General features: G+C 41.6%; 1 pseudogene; it reads left to right on the forward strand.

The window, feature by feature from the left end:
* Window positions 1-4,825: 4,825 nt before the first annotated feature.
* On the forward strand, window positions 4,826-15,619 carry LOC131293815 (uncharacterized; annotated as a pseudogene).
* Window positions 15,620-15,640: the final 21 nt, after the last annotated feature.

Here is a 15,640-nt window from a genome sequence, read left to right on the forward strand (position 1 = left end):
ATGCAATAGGTGGCACATCAAGTCAGTTTGAATATTTGAACAGTTGAATTTCCGTTAGAAACTGTAATGACTTGAACTAATCGGTAAAACTGAGCAAGATGGAGATCATAAACCAATGAGTTGGACTGAAGAAATGAGTTTGAAACGGCGGCGCGCCCGCAGCGAGCGCAGCGAGCGGACTGCGCTAGGTCTACCGAAAAAGGGAGTTTGTTATAAATTTGTGAAATAAGGGGGGCCCGTGGGCCCCCCTCATACCGCACCCCTAGACTGATGGCGTAGCCGAATTTTGATACACTCATGTAAGTAATGCATGAGGGAGTTTATGTTGTACATCCTTTCCAGTATAATCATCATCTTTAATTTAACGAGAATTCAATTCAAACGGTTCACACAACGGCACGTTTCACCAATTGCATACCTTTACGGTGCATCCGCTCACAAATGGTGTAGCCACAACAGCGATTTCGGCTGGGGGGGCTTCATTTGGGATTTTACCCTCCTTTAGTTTGAACACATGGAGTTGCTATATGAAACCTTGGCAAATAATTCTAGTTTGGCTGTTTTTCACTGCACTCGATGAGTATATGATGGTGTTTTGACGTTTTTAGCTTTGATTCTTCCCCTTTGCAAGGGTTTAACTAACCACCCCGTAGTCTTCAGCTGTTGATGCGGCTTACCGTCGCGTGCGTTATTATTGAGGCGGTACTGCAACGGGCGCAATGCTGGGCGGAACCGGTTGCGGTACCCCGATACCCAGCTGTATGAAAACCCCAATCAGTTCCCGCGTGAAGTAATGGAGCAGGTACAGATTGGCGTCCGAGGCGTAGAAGCGCTCCCAGACGGTGTAGAACCAAAACGGTAGCGAACGGGCGATGTAGCGCGTGAGCAATGCGTTGTAGATGACGTTCGCTACCCCGTACGCGGCGGTGTTGTGTATCAGCACTTCCAGCGCTTGGCAGAAGCGTTGCAGCTGGTGCAGCGGGCCTCCGGAGGTGTCGCCGGCCGCGTCGTACACGCGCTGCAGCAGGGATGAGAAAAAGCCGGTTGATGGTGTCGAAGTTCTGGTGCAGCATGTCCATGATCTCCAATTCCGGCCAATTGGCGGCCAATTCTGATGGAACAGGCCGTACATAAGGCAAACGGGACGCCCTTGAGCGCTTCCCACAGCCGCCGAACATTGGTCTCGTTGCTGATGTTGTAGGCTCGCGTCAAAAAATTGTATTCCGTGTTGAAGCCCATCCTCTCGAACGGGTTGCCATCGAACATCGGTAGCGGTACCGTCATCTCCCACTGGCACTGGACGAACGGCGGGCCGGCTGGTACTTGGCACACCGGAGTCGACGGTGTCGTTTGAGGGTGGAGATTGGACATCCTTAATAGCGCGATAAAAACTTGATGAACCGTGAACTAACGGTGCTGAGGAGGCGATCGTCGGAGCATGCATGCCTCGAACGCGTTGGAGGAAAGCACAAAACTGAACACCGTCGTCTGCGGGCTCACCACTGGAATGGTCTTCGTCCGATGGCTGTCTACTGCTGGTTGATCATCATCGACGTCCCTCCCCTCCTCCTCTCATTTCCGCGACAAGTTGGGGACTTTTTGTAAATCCATTTGCTGTAATTCGCGCGCTTTGTAGACCGCAACAGCATAAATCGTCCACAATACTCACACAGCACAGATTGTGCAAGTAACCCCGCTTGTTCACCAACACTGCGGACCGATGCCAAAATATCCATCGTTAAAGATTTATCTGAAGCGACTAAAATTCACTTAAAAATTGCAATCACTAAGAGAAACACGAAACGAAACAAACTCACTGCTGCAACAGAAGGTCTGGAGTTTTTGATAGATTGATTTCCAGAACAATTCGAAGAAAACAAAATTTAGTACAACAAACTTTTAAGCTTAGAGTTGATGCTATGCTATAATGCATATTTGAATCGTGAAACTGTAAAATCCTCACAGAAATGATAGGAATATTGTGTTCGAATTTTTAAGATCTTAGTATATCTCACAGCAGCGACTGCATATCAAAAGAGTCCGCAAATCGTGGAACCTTTCTTTGACTAGCTCTTTGAAATATGTGCCTAGAAGTGATGTCAGGAGTGATGCCGCTTAAACTTCGCTTCTGGCAACTTTCGTTTCGCCTTCTCATCCGTGCCTCAGTATTATTATTTTTATTATTATTTACTAGCTTGGTGAAGAAGAGGTTCAGAAAAGTGTCATGGTTTTACTCGTTACTTGAAAGTTCGATTTAATTTAATAGTTACAATAACGGCATATTTAAAATGTTTGATATTTCATCAATTTCCCCGTGTTGTATAAACCTAGTTGTAGCTATGATATATACACCTTGACATTTGTTTACATGCTTGTGTTGTTTGTGTTAGTAAAACTGAGTTTTAGTTGTAAAATTTAGATGATTTTATAGAAAAATAGTGATCAAACAAACCTTCAACAACATCTGCAGTGCTTAAACTATATGTGTGAAAAGTTTCAGCTTTGACAGTTCAATATTTTTCGTGTTTTTAGTGTACATAGAACTATACATAAAAAAGCTAAAATATATAGTAGATTTATGTATTCAATGGACTACACGAGGTCCTAATGAATGTCTTGAGAACTAATTTACAATAATTACAATCTGGCCCTGGCTTTAAATGTGTCGACAGATGTGAAGAAAAGAGAGGATATGGAGTCCTGCTGAATCTTATCCTTAAAAAGTCAGTAGAGCGCAGTTGTCGAGTTGGTGAATTGAATTCAACTAGCTCTAGCAGGGATGGCGCGTGAATTTCTCCACGGATAAATATGGCCACAAATACAGTCTGAGCTCCCAGCCTGCGTTCATTAAAGTATCAAATCAATTAGAGAACAAGCTGACCAGACGAACAAAATCATCCAATATTACTAATGTGCTAGGGTAAGTGCTCCTATAGTGATGCTAGTACCAATAGTGGATGTAGTGGAATAAAATTCTAGCTCTACGACGAAATAAATACAATGGAGATATTTGTTCTTCTATCTTCAGATGTTCTTCGATCATGTGCGGAGTATTCAAAAGTTGAATCTTCCTATCCCATAATGAATTAAAGCTCCAAAATTAATTATTTCCAGACAGGTTGTACTAATATGCTGGATTTTTAAAAGAATTTATCAGGTATGTCATGATTTCCTTAAGGCTACAAATCACTACAAAATGTATTGGTTTATGAGGTCTTTGAGGCCAATGCATTGGTCTGTGACCAAGACAACGTATTGGCCTATGAATATTTTGGCCGTTCAATTTGCTTCATATATGCTAAACACTAGAATACATTGCTTTCGCGTTTTTAATAATTTTCTGATGTACCACTTCACCATTCTACTAGCTCGGTGTAAAAAAAAAAAAGATTATTTTATTCTTTCAAAATGTATCATGTAAATTCAGAAAAAAATGTTTGCACTATGATGTTTATATTTATTGAACATAACTAAATTGAACCAAGGAAAGCGCGCTACTGTGGCCTCTAGTGACGTCAGCCAGAAACTAATATTTTTAGTAGTATTAGTAAATAGTAACAATGAAGTTGTGAAAGTTTCAGACCTGTACTATTTTTTCGCGAAATGCCGTACAATGGAAATTAAACGACCAAAAATGAATCACGAGCATGCTTGTGCTTACCCTTTTTAACAAGGCCAGGATTGGCGACACCAATTGTGCCGGAACTTTAGACCCCGACTTTGCTGCTTTTTTCTTTACTTCTGTTGAGTGTCCATCCATCGAGCCGAAGATAACAATGTTCTGGATACGAATAACTATAAAAGAAATTACAAATCGGTTGAAACTAAAACAATTACCACGATTAGCTTCGCTTTCGCGTGTGTTCAACTCACTTCTTGTTGTGATACTGATCCGGCTTCTCGAACTTGTCATTTTTTCACTGTATTTCCACGCAAGATTCCACTAACACAGACAAATTTTTGAATCGCTGTGTCCAGACACGGGAAGTTACGTTTATACCACCCGGGTTGGATCCGACAGAACGTTGGTTTTTACAGATGAGCGGGATAGACGATGACGAGCTACACGCTAAAAAGAGATGGCGTTTCGAAGCGTTATGCGGGATGCGTTACTATGGGAATTGGCGTTATTTTCAATCTTTGAGGCCAATTTATGGAGTAATTTGTAATGGCAAAAATATGATTTTATTTTTGAAATGTTGCTCAACATACTAACTTTCTAGCGCACACTTTTCTCTAGATTTACATCATAGATTTTGAATGAATAAATGCTGAAAAAACACAAATTCGACCGTTTTTGCTATACACCGAGCTAGCGGGATGATGAAGAAATGCATCGAAAAACCAAAAGATAATAAGATAGATAGATAAGATAAGATAGATAGATAGAAAGATAGTTAATATACAAAAAAGTAACAGTTTACGGATTTGAAAATTTTTCCAAAAACAATGAAGTTATAGCGTTTTACAAATTCGAAAACTGCGTTGTGGTCAAAATGTCCCCAATTCGGATTCTAGTGTTAAATATGCTTCAAAAATAAGTTACAGTCAAAATATATTCAGTCATTTCTAAGTACTACCACCACCAGAGGAACACGATACCACAACTATAGGAACCATACCACCATGATAGGAGCAACCAACTCGGAAGTAACATACGCTTTTTTTACGTGTGTTTTTAATGGTTTACGGTAAAAAATTATGTTTTGTAGAAAATAACTGTTTCGATCATAATTGGTACAAATATGTAAAATATTGTGTTCTTAACATTTAAGTACACCACTATTGGTACCGTTACCCTACATTTCATTTTTAGACAATTACCATGAGCGATGAGGAAGTGCTATTGTTCATCGACGGTGTAAAACACCATCCACCAATCTGGGTTAAGAAGTTTGTGGACTATAAAAATATACAAAAAAAGGCAGACGCATGGAACAGCCTTGCAACCTCTGGATGCTTTTCAGTGGATGAGCTGAAAAGCAAATGGAAATCCCTGCGTGGAAGGTTCAGACGGTTGAGATCCGTGTTGCGGCCAAGTTGGTTTGCCTATGACGCTATGGAGTTTTACGACGTACAGGAAACGGATAGCGAGGACGTTGGTGTAATTATGAGCTCAAAATCATAACTAATCAAACTAAAATTACTAATTAATGCTTATTTCTTTACTAACTAATCCTACATAAAATTAGTTAACCTATTCATTAACTTATATTCAATCAACATCATTTAACTTAATTATAGGCTGATTTTCTAATTTATAGAACGTACTATCTAATTTGATTGTCATTTACAAAATCTCTGGCTAGGTGGTCCGTAGCTCCTACCAATTCCCTCGATGATCTTAATGGTACTTGTCCAAGACTTTGCATGGCAATAGTCGATGTATTGCGCCAAGATCTTTCTACTATCTGTCCCTCCACAACTCTGTCTGCCAAATCCGATGACGAATAAGTGTTGTGGGATTCTCTTTTTCGCAGAAAATTATGCAAACATACAGTCGCATGTACAATTTTCCTCGCAACATCTGGGGTTTGTAAAATAGTGCGAGAATAGACGTGGAATACTGAACTCATTATTCCAAACGCATTCTCTACCGTCCGCCGGGCACGAGAATGCCGATAATTAAATTCTCGCTTAGGAAATCCGATAGGATGCGCTCCGGTAAAAGGCCGAATGCAGTAAGATGATAAAGCAAAAGCCTTATTCCCAAGCAGCATGTACGGAACTTTAATGGTGTAGGGAACCCTCAAAACAACTAGCTCAGCGATTCTCAGTGTGTTGTTCTCAAATTTTTGATAGATTTTCGTATCGATACGATGGTTTCGTCTGCGTCAACTATTGCCATCAACACAATACTATAAAAGTGCTTATAATTATAATATTCTGAGCCACTGGTTTTTGGTGCTTGAATCCGCACAAGCTTTCCGTCAATGGCCCCGATGGCGTGAGGAAAATTCCATTTTAGCTCAAATTCGTTGTCTGTAAAATCAAACGACAGAGATACTGCGATTGAGCACATACTACACATTTTTGAGCTTTGATGTTTGTGAATACATAGGGTTATATAACAAGACTCAGCTGTTTTCTAATTTTGTTTACAGATGCCAGCTGTATCATCACCATATCATATTTCATAGGCGCTTCAACAGCTGGCGAAACATCAGCTTTATCAATAATTCAGAAATATCTTTACGCACCTTGAACAAAAAAATGGCAAGCTAGTGTATGCGTCCCCCGTAGCCAAATATTCGGTTCGACCACCACGGAGCGTTATCTCCCTCCAGTGTTCTGACCGGAATGCTTCCATTTAATTATAGTTGCGTCTTTGTACGGCAAACCTATAAATATTCTACGGGAAGACGCTATTTCTTATCGGTCTGCTCGTATTTCCCGTTCAAAGGTGCGTGATGGTCGAAATCCACTTTCGACATGCGCACAAATTGAACCACTGTTTCTTCTATTCTGTTTTCCAAAACAGTCGTAAGCGATCTCGACGCATTCTCCACAATACGTGTAGGCGGGCCAAATTGCTCATGGCCAGTATCAGTTGTTTGCTAATTTACACTGACCGGCGCTTTCAAAGCCAATTTTAGCACATTCTAAATTTCAAGTTCTAAGCCGTACTAGTGCTTTTAATGTATATTTAACGTCCACAACCGAATGGTTTTTCATCGTTTTCTCTTTTATTAATAAAAGCTAATATTAAATTGGCGAAACTAAGTTTATTCAAGACACGAAAGTATAAAGTGAAGAATTTATTCAGCGATGGATATCATTCTGTGTGTGCACCATGTTGTCCATACTCGCCTGGCTTCGTCCACACGGAGACATATGAGGGTATTATGATTGGGAGCGCGGAAACGACAAACTTCTCGACGCTGGCCCATACAAAAGGTAAACAACACTTTGAAAAAAGCGAAAAAATGGCTGGCCGTCTCGACGATCCAAAACGACGCCGCCTACTTGTCGAGACGATGCGCGGATACGAAAAGACGCGCGTCGTTATCGTCGAGCAGTTTCAAGCACCTCCTGGTCGATGGTTCTCTATAGACCGTATGTTTCCGAGGTATATGTGGCTTCTATAGATCTTGGTATTTACCAAGAACATGATAATTCAGGATGCCCCTTTGATATCAACGTTGTGTTTTGACAAGTCACTTTGATTTATTTAGCCATTTAGCCAAAGTATAAAACACACCAATAACTCGATCGTTTTGAAAATTGATTAAAAATCAAAGTGCTCGAAAATTGTTAAAAACTATATATTTATATACCTTGGAATACTTGTATAAATACCCAGGGTGCTATTCGAGCAAATATGCGGAAACTTTCGAGCAATAACGCGGAACCGGATCATAATACCCTCAATACTCGGTCAAATTCAGTGCGAGTTTTTGACAGGACTCATAAACTCGCCAGAACAAACTCGTCCCATACTCGCTGTGTGGAAAGAGCCCTAAACGGAATCTGTCAAAAGGTTCGCGCAAAATGTTCGTGCTATTCGCCAAAATCGGCTCACCTTTTCTGCACGAAAAAGGTTCGCGAACTCTGCTCGATTCACTAACGCATTCAAAAAAAGGTTCGCCGAGCGTCGAAATTCGAGCAGGGTTCGTCTCGTGTGACCGTACCTAATGGCTACTGTATTATCACAGCCTGTTTTTATTTCTAAGCCATACAAACCCGTTGTATTATTACACTACTATACATGTTCCTGATCTAGTTTTGGTTTCAATGTGGTTTGGTTTGCTTTAACTTTGCAATATTCGAAATGGAATATATAACCATTTCCTTACTTATCTGGCGCTGAGCGGTCTTGGCCTGCCACACTGGTTCAATCCTGTATCCTGGCTTTATTGGCGGCTTCGTCTACATCGTTCTTCTACCTCAATTTAGGCCTACCACGCCTTCTCCTGGGTCGTTCGGTGCCATTCGCATGGCATTGCCAGGCCACCGGAGCCTGGCGAGTCTAATTCGCCTCAAAGGCCGTTCTAACGAACGTAAAAAAAAACTGGAAACCGATTATTGCGGCTCTACAAATTCCTCAGCATCTTCGATGCTGTCCACAACCGTTTCAATTACACTTAGGATTTGTAATAATTGGTCCTGCTTTTTCTTTTGCAATCGATATGCTAGGGATTCTAAGAATCCAGAAATAGCAAAACGCTGCTCGATCTTACGGCAAACATTTTCCAAGCTGTCAAGAACGTTCATTATCCGACTGTCAAAACGTGTTTGCCGAGGTTGTCTGGACTGCTAGCAAGTACATGTACCACGCTGTTGCAATCTTGGGACTGAAGAGTTTTTTCTGTTCTGGCAATGGAGAACTTTTAGCAAGCCCGATGGGCCTGGGGCAGGAGACCCCCGCCTGATGCAGCTAGGGCTGGGGGTCGTCGCGCACCCGATGGGCCTGCGACCGGGGATCGTCACTCGCCTGATGCAACTAGGGCCGGAGAACGTTGCTCAACCGATAGGCCTGTGACCGGTGATCTTCGCTCGGCTGCGACGGGGCCTTGAACCAGGGAAGCACTGTGGTAAATTGGCGACCGCCGGTGTATCAACGAATGCTTCCGGGCCTGGCTTATCTACAAAAGAGAATGACACGTAACATTATAAAATAAATTTGATTTAGAAAGATTTTTCTTTTTTCAGTTACCGGATACCCAAAATGGATGGAAACAAGTATCAGATCGATTTGACGAAAAGTGGCAATTTCTCCATGCTATTGGTGCTGTCTATGGAAAGCATATCCAAATTAAAAAACCGAAAAAATCCGATAGCGTTTATTACAATTATAAAAATGGTTTAGTATTGTTCTGCTCGGTATTGTAGCTGCAGACTATAACTTTGTATACGTTGATATTGGAGGCAAAGGAGGGGTGTCTAGCTCAGGATTTTTTCGGAACAGTAAAATTCATCAAAAATTCAAAAGGAACGAATTAATCATTCCGGAACCAACGCCTTTCCCAACAAAATGTACGGCACATTGATGAGACAAGGCGTCGTGTGTTCTATATATTGCCTACGGCCACATGGGGGTATTGATTCTGCAGTATGTCCGGAAACTGTATTTAATTACCGACTGTCTTCTGAAGTTGCTTTCGGAATTTTAAGCATCTGCTTTAGGGTACTTGGCTTATAGATTAGGATTGCGGCTAAAAATGTAATATGTCACAATCGTTTTCTTACCTGCTCCAGTTTGGCGAAATTCAACAACCTTCTTCCATTGTTCCATTCAAATGTTTTCATTTGGTTTTAAGCAAGGAAACATCTAGGCCCATATCCTCGCTAGTCGAGCGCCAAGAATGGTCCTGCTTCGTACTATTTTTGTAATTATCATCTTGTTTGTTGCACAATACTGGACGTCTCTGAACCTACGCAATAAGTGGAAGCGAACAAAAATTCTAAAAAGAAACAACTGAAACGACCAGCGAACATCAAACTATCGAATCGATCCGCCGTTAGCCACTACTGCAAACTACAACTGGCCGAACAACACCTACGAGTTGAGCGGAGGTCCACAAGTGTCTTCAGTGATAACAAAGGAAGTAATCCTAGATATCCAGAAAAAAAACCTAACGTCCGATCCGAGTCAATCTGAAGACGCAGCACCAAGTTTCAGTTTGGCGAGAATTTTTGGGTTGACCAATCTTTGCGTGGTCAAATCAACCAACGGCGGATCCCACATCCAGCAACATATATCCAGTTGGGTTTGTAAATATGATACTCACGCTCAGGGTTGGTTCCTTCTTCTGCGGAATAATCATTCGGTTGTTTTCCATCTGTATACATTGTAAATTAGAATTTTAGTCTTTTATTATCATATTTCTTAGGTAAAACTTACTTTTGATGATAACAGTAATACGCGGATACGGAACATCCCTTGGCCCTATTCTGGCGCGTCGCTTTTCGCGCAGCCGCCACGATGGAGAGGTTCCTGAGTTGTGGAAATAGGCCTGAGTTGTCCCAATCTTCAAGAAGAGATGCCGTTCATCCCCCGCCAACTATCGAGGCATCTCCCTCCTCTGTGCCACCTCCAAAGTCCTCGAATCCATTCTTCACTCCTCCATCGTGCGTCCGTGCATTTCTACAAACCTATGAACAATTTGATGACCTTACTGTCCGTGGTTTAAACCAATCTGTACTCTGGGTTGACTACACCGCATTTGACGGCTCATGGCTTGTTGCTGGGTAAACTCGAACGCCTCGGGTCGGGGGGCTCTTTACTCCTGGACCAGATCATTCCTTAGCGGACGATCTTACCCTGTGCGGGTGGGGGCTGCCCTCTCGCATCCGTAGTTCAGTGTGTCGAGAGTTGTCTAGGGAAGCATCCTCAGTCCTCTCCTTTTCTCCCTCTTCCTTAATGATCGCGTCAGCGTGCTGCTTCCAAACGGACACTTGCTGTATGCTGACGATGTCAAATCATTCCTGCCCATATGCTCTCCTTCTGACTTCTTACTCCTTCAAGAATCCCTCGACCGCTTCTCCGAATGGTACTCCGCGAACGGGTTAACGCTTTGCACTTCCAAGTGCTGTATTATACGAGGGTTGCCTTCTATATTTCGGGATTTGAGAACAAAAACAAATAGTTGTGTTCGTAAATCAGTTTATTATTTTTTCAAAATACTCCCCATCTCCAAACATGGATTTGGAATGCAGCAACCGCTTCTTCAGGTGTTGAAAAACGTTGACCTCTCAGTTTTTTTTATGTACGGGAATAAAAAGAAGTCATTTGCTAGATCAGGACTATATGGCGGATGACTCATCAAATCGATGTTTTGAGTGCTCAAAACTGCTGTTGTTCCCGCTAGGCGATTTCGAGCAATCGTTCTAAAAACGTCCTAAAATGAAACAAACATTGAGCAGTTTTATATGGGAAGTAGGACAAAGTAGGACGACTGCTCGAAAACGTACTGCATTTGTTTCACCCCCATACAAAAATGTAGGACGTTTGTTCCGCGCGTATGATGTTTTTAGCACGATATTTTGAGCTGCTTAGCGGGTTTGAGCCGATGTGTGAGAGCTTGCATTATCGTGGTGAGGGGCGTCCGTCTTCGTCGGTTCAATTTCCTGATTTCTTGAAGGACAACTGGCAAATACATTGTTGTGTACCACTCAGAATAGACTGTTCTGCGTTGTTCTAGTGGTATGGTTGCGATATGTCCAGTTTTTCCGAAAAAACATGCGACCATTTGCTCGGAAGTACTTCGTGCGCCGACAACTTTTGTTGCTCATCTTGAAACAGTCATACAGGCGATTGCTGTTTAGTTTTGGGCTCGTGATGAGTCATGGATTTACGCATATGAGCCGCTGTGTTGTGAGCTTAGTGAGATATATTGTTTCGGGTAATATAGCTTTAAATTGTTATTTCGACGTAGATTTTATTACATACTTGTATTTACAGCTTTCAAAATCATCGATCAACAAGCTGGTACAAGAAGTATTGGGTGTACAACTTAATGACCGGAATTTGACGCTAGATGTCCGTAGTAACAAATATGGTGAAAGCTCGAACTTTATATATATGCCATTTTGAAGGTACAGCTATCAAAATCAGCCAACAAAACAATTTTATCTTGTGTGCATCATTATTATTTTTCACGATGAATAACTTCAAAAATGGGAGAGAAAGACAGCATTTGCGGGAGGTTCTGTTGGGTAATTTTTTTTGCAAAGAAAACTGCTACGGAAAGTTATCGTTTGCTTGTAGAAGTTTATGGCGACGATGCTTTCGTGAAAACACAGTGTTTTGAATGGTTTCAACGCTTCAAAAGTGGCGATTTTGATATCAAGGACAAAGAACGCCCAGGACAACCAAAAAAGTTTGAAGACGAGTGACTCAGCAAGCCATTTCGAAACGTTTGAAAGCCGCCGGATGCAAAACGTCCTCACCGGAATACGCTTCACTTCAGAGCAAGGCATCCGAAATTGGATAGATTCGTTTTTGGCCGGCAAGCCGGCGCGATTTTTTTGCGATGGAATTCATAAATTGCCTGAAAGATGGGAAAATGTTATAGCTTCTGACGGGCAATACTTTGAAAAAAATATATTGTAAGACTTTCCACAATAAAGCATAAAATTTCGCTAAAACATTCCGGTTTTCAAGTTGTACACCCAATATGTGATGCGATTATGGACGCGCTTCACGATTATGTGAAGGTAACGTTGCATGTGAAAATAATTAAAATTGATTTATGTTTTAGTTTATAATTCATAATAATTTATTGATCTAATTACACTTAAAACACTAAAGAGAAAATCCTAAAAGTGACTCGCTTCACTGTGTTCCGTGTCCCCTGGTGTTTGTCCTTCTTTCGGTAACATCGGATTCAATGTTGTGCATAGTTTGATGGTCTGTAATACCAATCGCTAAATTTTGCTCTGTGCTATCAAAGCTTTCAATCCAGCCAGCAACATTCCCACCGATCATTGATGACGTCCGCTGCACATGGTGACTCGTTAACAGGTTGGCTGATAAATCCCCGGTCTGACACATAGATGGCACCGCTAGTATTAAATGCATATTATTTTTATATAGTACCAACCAAGATAAATACACACTATATAAGGTAGCGGAATGTAGAGCATTTTGACGTCTACACTGCAAAAAATCGAAAAATAGCTTTTGACAGTATGCTGATACTAAAATTTGGCGGGAATCGCCCTTAGAAGATAAACAAACAACAATGCTCGAGAACCAAACAAACCGATTCTTCAATTGCTTTCGTTTTGTTCGCATGGAAAATGTTTAAGAAGCCGTCGGCCGAAGTGGGTCACCGATTTTTCGACGAAATGTATCGAAGTTTCACCTCACGTACCTTTTCTTTACTCGCATAGTTGTTTACATTCTATGCTGTTTATCACCATGCTGTCAAAAGCCACGGTCGCCATTTTCTAAAAAAATACCTCCTAAAAAGTCATCTATTCAGTATTTAATCATCTTGGTACCAAACTTCAAATGATTCGTGTCAAAATTTGACGTCTGTATGTCAATTAGTTTATGAGACAGAGCGTCTTTTGTCAAGCAACTTTTGTTATTGTGAACGCCACTTGTTGTTCCACCAAGACAACGCACCGTGCCACAAGTCATTGAGAACGATGGCAAAAATTCATGAATTGGGCTTCGAATTGCTTCCCCACCCACCGTATTCTTGTTCTCAGACCTCAAAAGGATGCTCGCAGGGAAAAAATTTGGCTGCAATGAAGAGGTGGTCGCCAAAACTGAGGCCTATTTTGAGGCAAAACCGAAGGCGTACTACCAAAATAGTATAAAAATTTCGTGTTCTTGTGCCCGTTGTCTTCAGGCATCGGGGAGTGGGATTGTTCAATGGTTGGGACAGTAGAGTTAGAAGAATACAGCGGAGATGGGCAAGTGGAACAAGGATTGGAAGGTCCGGGAATGGGATAGGCAGGTGGAGTCGAGTTTGATGCCTGTTTGGCATTGACAGGTTCAGCATTCATAAACTGCATTACTTTCGCTAATTACAACTACTTTTTCACTATATATTCAGCTACCGTCAAACAAACAAGAGTGGTTGGATGTTTCACGAAAGTTTGAGGAGCGATGGAATTTTCCTCACGCCATAGCGATTGATGGGAAACACATCCACATATAAAAGCTCCGAATCATAGCGGATCGCAATATTTCATTTACAAAAGATTTCACAGCACCGTTGTGCTAGTTGCTGCGGACTACAATTTTCTGTACGTCAATGATGGTGGCCAGGGCGGAGTTTCAGGCGATGGACATGGTGCGCAAATTTTTGCAAATCTATTTTTCATTTGTCGACCGAAAAACAGATTTTCAGTTGACTGCCCATCTGACAGCATTTTACCGTTAAAGTTGGATGTAGACGTTACATATTAATCTATGCAGATCTTTGACGGCTACAGCTTTTCCTTTGTTCTTTCCGTAATGGCGACCACAGATAAATATGTCACGTTTGGGAGGGCTTCTGTGGTACCGCAGATGTTGCTGTCAATCGTGTGGTACCGCAGATGTGCAGTTGCAAATGCCAAATGAAGGTTTGTTGTGTTTATGAGTAGTGGTTTGAGTGCGTTGTGCCGTGTGCTGTTCGTTGAGTTCGTTGTGGTATTTTAGTTAAAAAAAATATTATTAAAATGGCATTCAACACAGTTTTGACTGCTGCAGCTGAAGAACTGGCTACATTAGTGCAGTTAGTAATTGAAGAAGGGGAGGAGGAACAGGAGCAGAAAGCGGAACGTCGCTGCTGTATAACGGACCTTTTCCTGGAAAGGGTTGATGTTTGTAGCTGGCTGTTCGAGGCTTTTGATGGAGAAGGCCCAAACAACCGCTATAATGACTTCTTCCGACTAAATCGCGAGGAGTTTCATTATGTATTGTCCTTGGTTGGGCCGAAAATAGCTAAAGAAGATACGACAATGCGCAAAGCAATATCTCCTAAGCAACGGCTCGCCATCGCGCTTCGGTTTTTGGCTACAGGCGACTCATATGAATCCTTGGCTTTCGTATTCAAAGTAAGTTTTTACTCATATCATCAATGAGTTGAAGGAATATGTCAGGGCATGGTATTAATTCATCTAGTTTGAAAACACGTTATTTTGCTTTAATATTTTGAACCATTTATTGCTATTAGGCAAGATATAGGCTATCTGGTTTTTGTTTTTTTTAAATATCATTTATTAATTTATCTGGCCTGCACCCTGCTAAAATCTGCTCTCTGTATTTCCTAAAACCGCTCGCATCATTCGCTACAACTACAGATAGTCGTGGTCGTGACGTGGACTAAAGCGCTGTATCTCGTAGAGTTTTTGGATTTCTTCATTTAAAAATGAAGTAACCCCACGGATCAGTCGGCTGCAGAACGCCGGATTATTTTGCTCGAAAGGGAGAACTTCAGTCTCTACAAAGTTACCCAGATTTCTGGCTCGCGATAACGGTGCAACTGCGGCTGCTGTGGTAGCAGCGTTTGCAGCAGAAACCGTCTTCGTTAGGGAGCGGAGCGTGGTTATACAATCGGCAATTTTGCCGACGTCGGTTGTCAGGGGAGGATTTCAGATGGTGGGGTGTTTCAAAATAGCCCCATTTTCCAAAAATTCGAACGTCGGGAGCTGAACATACTCGTTCCCGAAATTTTAAATTTGTCATACAGCATTGAAGTCCCATATTTCCTTTTAGGTGATCAGGCATTTGCTATGAAATAATATTGCCTCAGAACATATGGAGGAATGCATGCCACAGAGTCGATGGAGCGGAATTTTAACTATCGACATTCAAGAGCGTGCCGTACTGTAGAGAACGCTTTTGGAATTTTGGCGAAAGTGTTCCAGGTTTTAGCTAAGTCCATCGACCTGGAACCAGAAATGGCTGAAAAAGTAGTTCTTGCCGCTGTAACGCTGCACAATTTTCGACGACAGCACACTATATAATTATTCCACCGAATTTTTTCCTCCCACTACAAACACACAAACAACATTAATGGAATTCAAACAATTCAACGATGAAGCATCTCCCCCTTCAATTTTACCATTCTCAGCTGTTGCATTAAGACCAGCAAGAGCATTACATAATATGCGAAACCATTTGGCACGGCATTTTTTGCTACCGATCCATTACCGCGAAGAGTATAAGAAATAATTTAATTATGATTATGTTATT

The sequence above is a fragment of the Anopheles ziemanni genome, chromosome 2 (assembly GCF_943734765.1).
Source record: "Anopheles ziemanni chromosome 2, idAnoZiCoDA_A2_x.2, whole genome shotgun sequence".
Taxonomy (NCBI): domain Eukaryota; kingdom Metazoa; phylum Arthropoda; class Insecta; order Diptera; family Culicidae; genus Anopheles; species Anopheles ziemanni.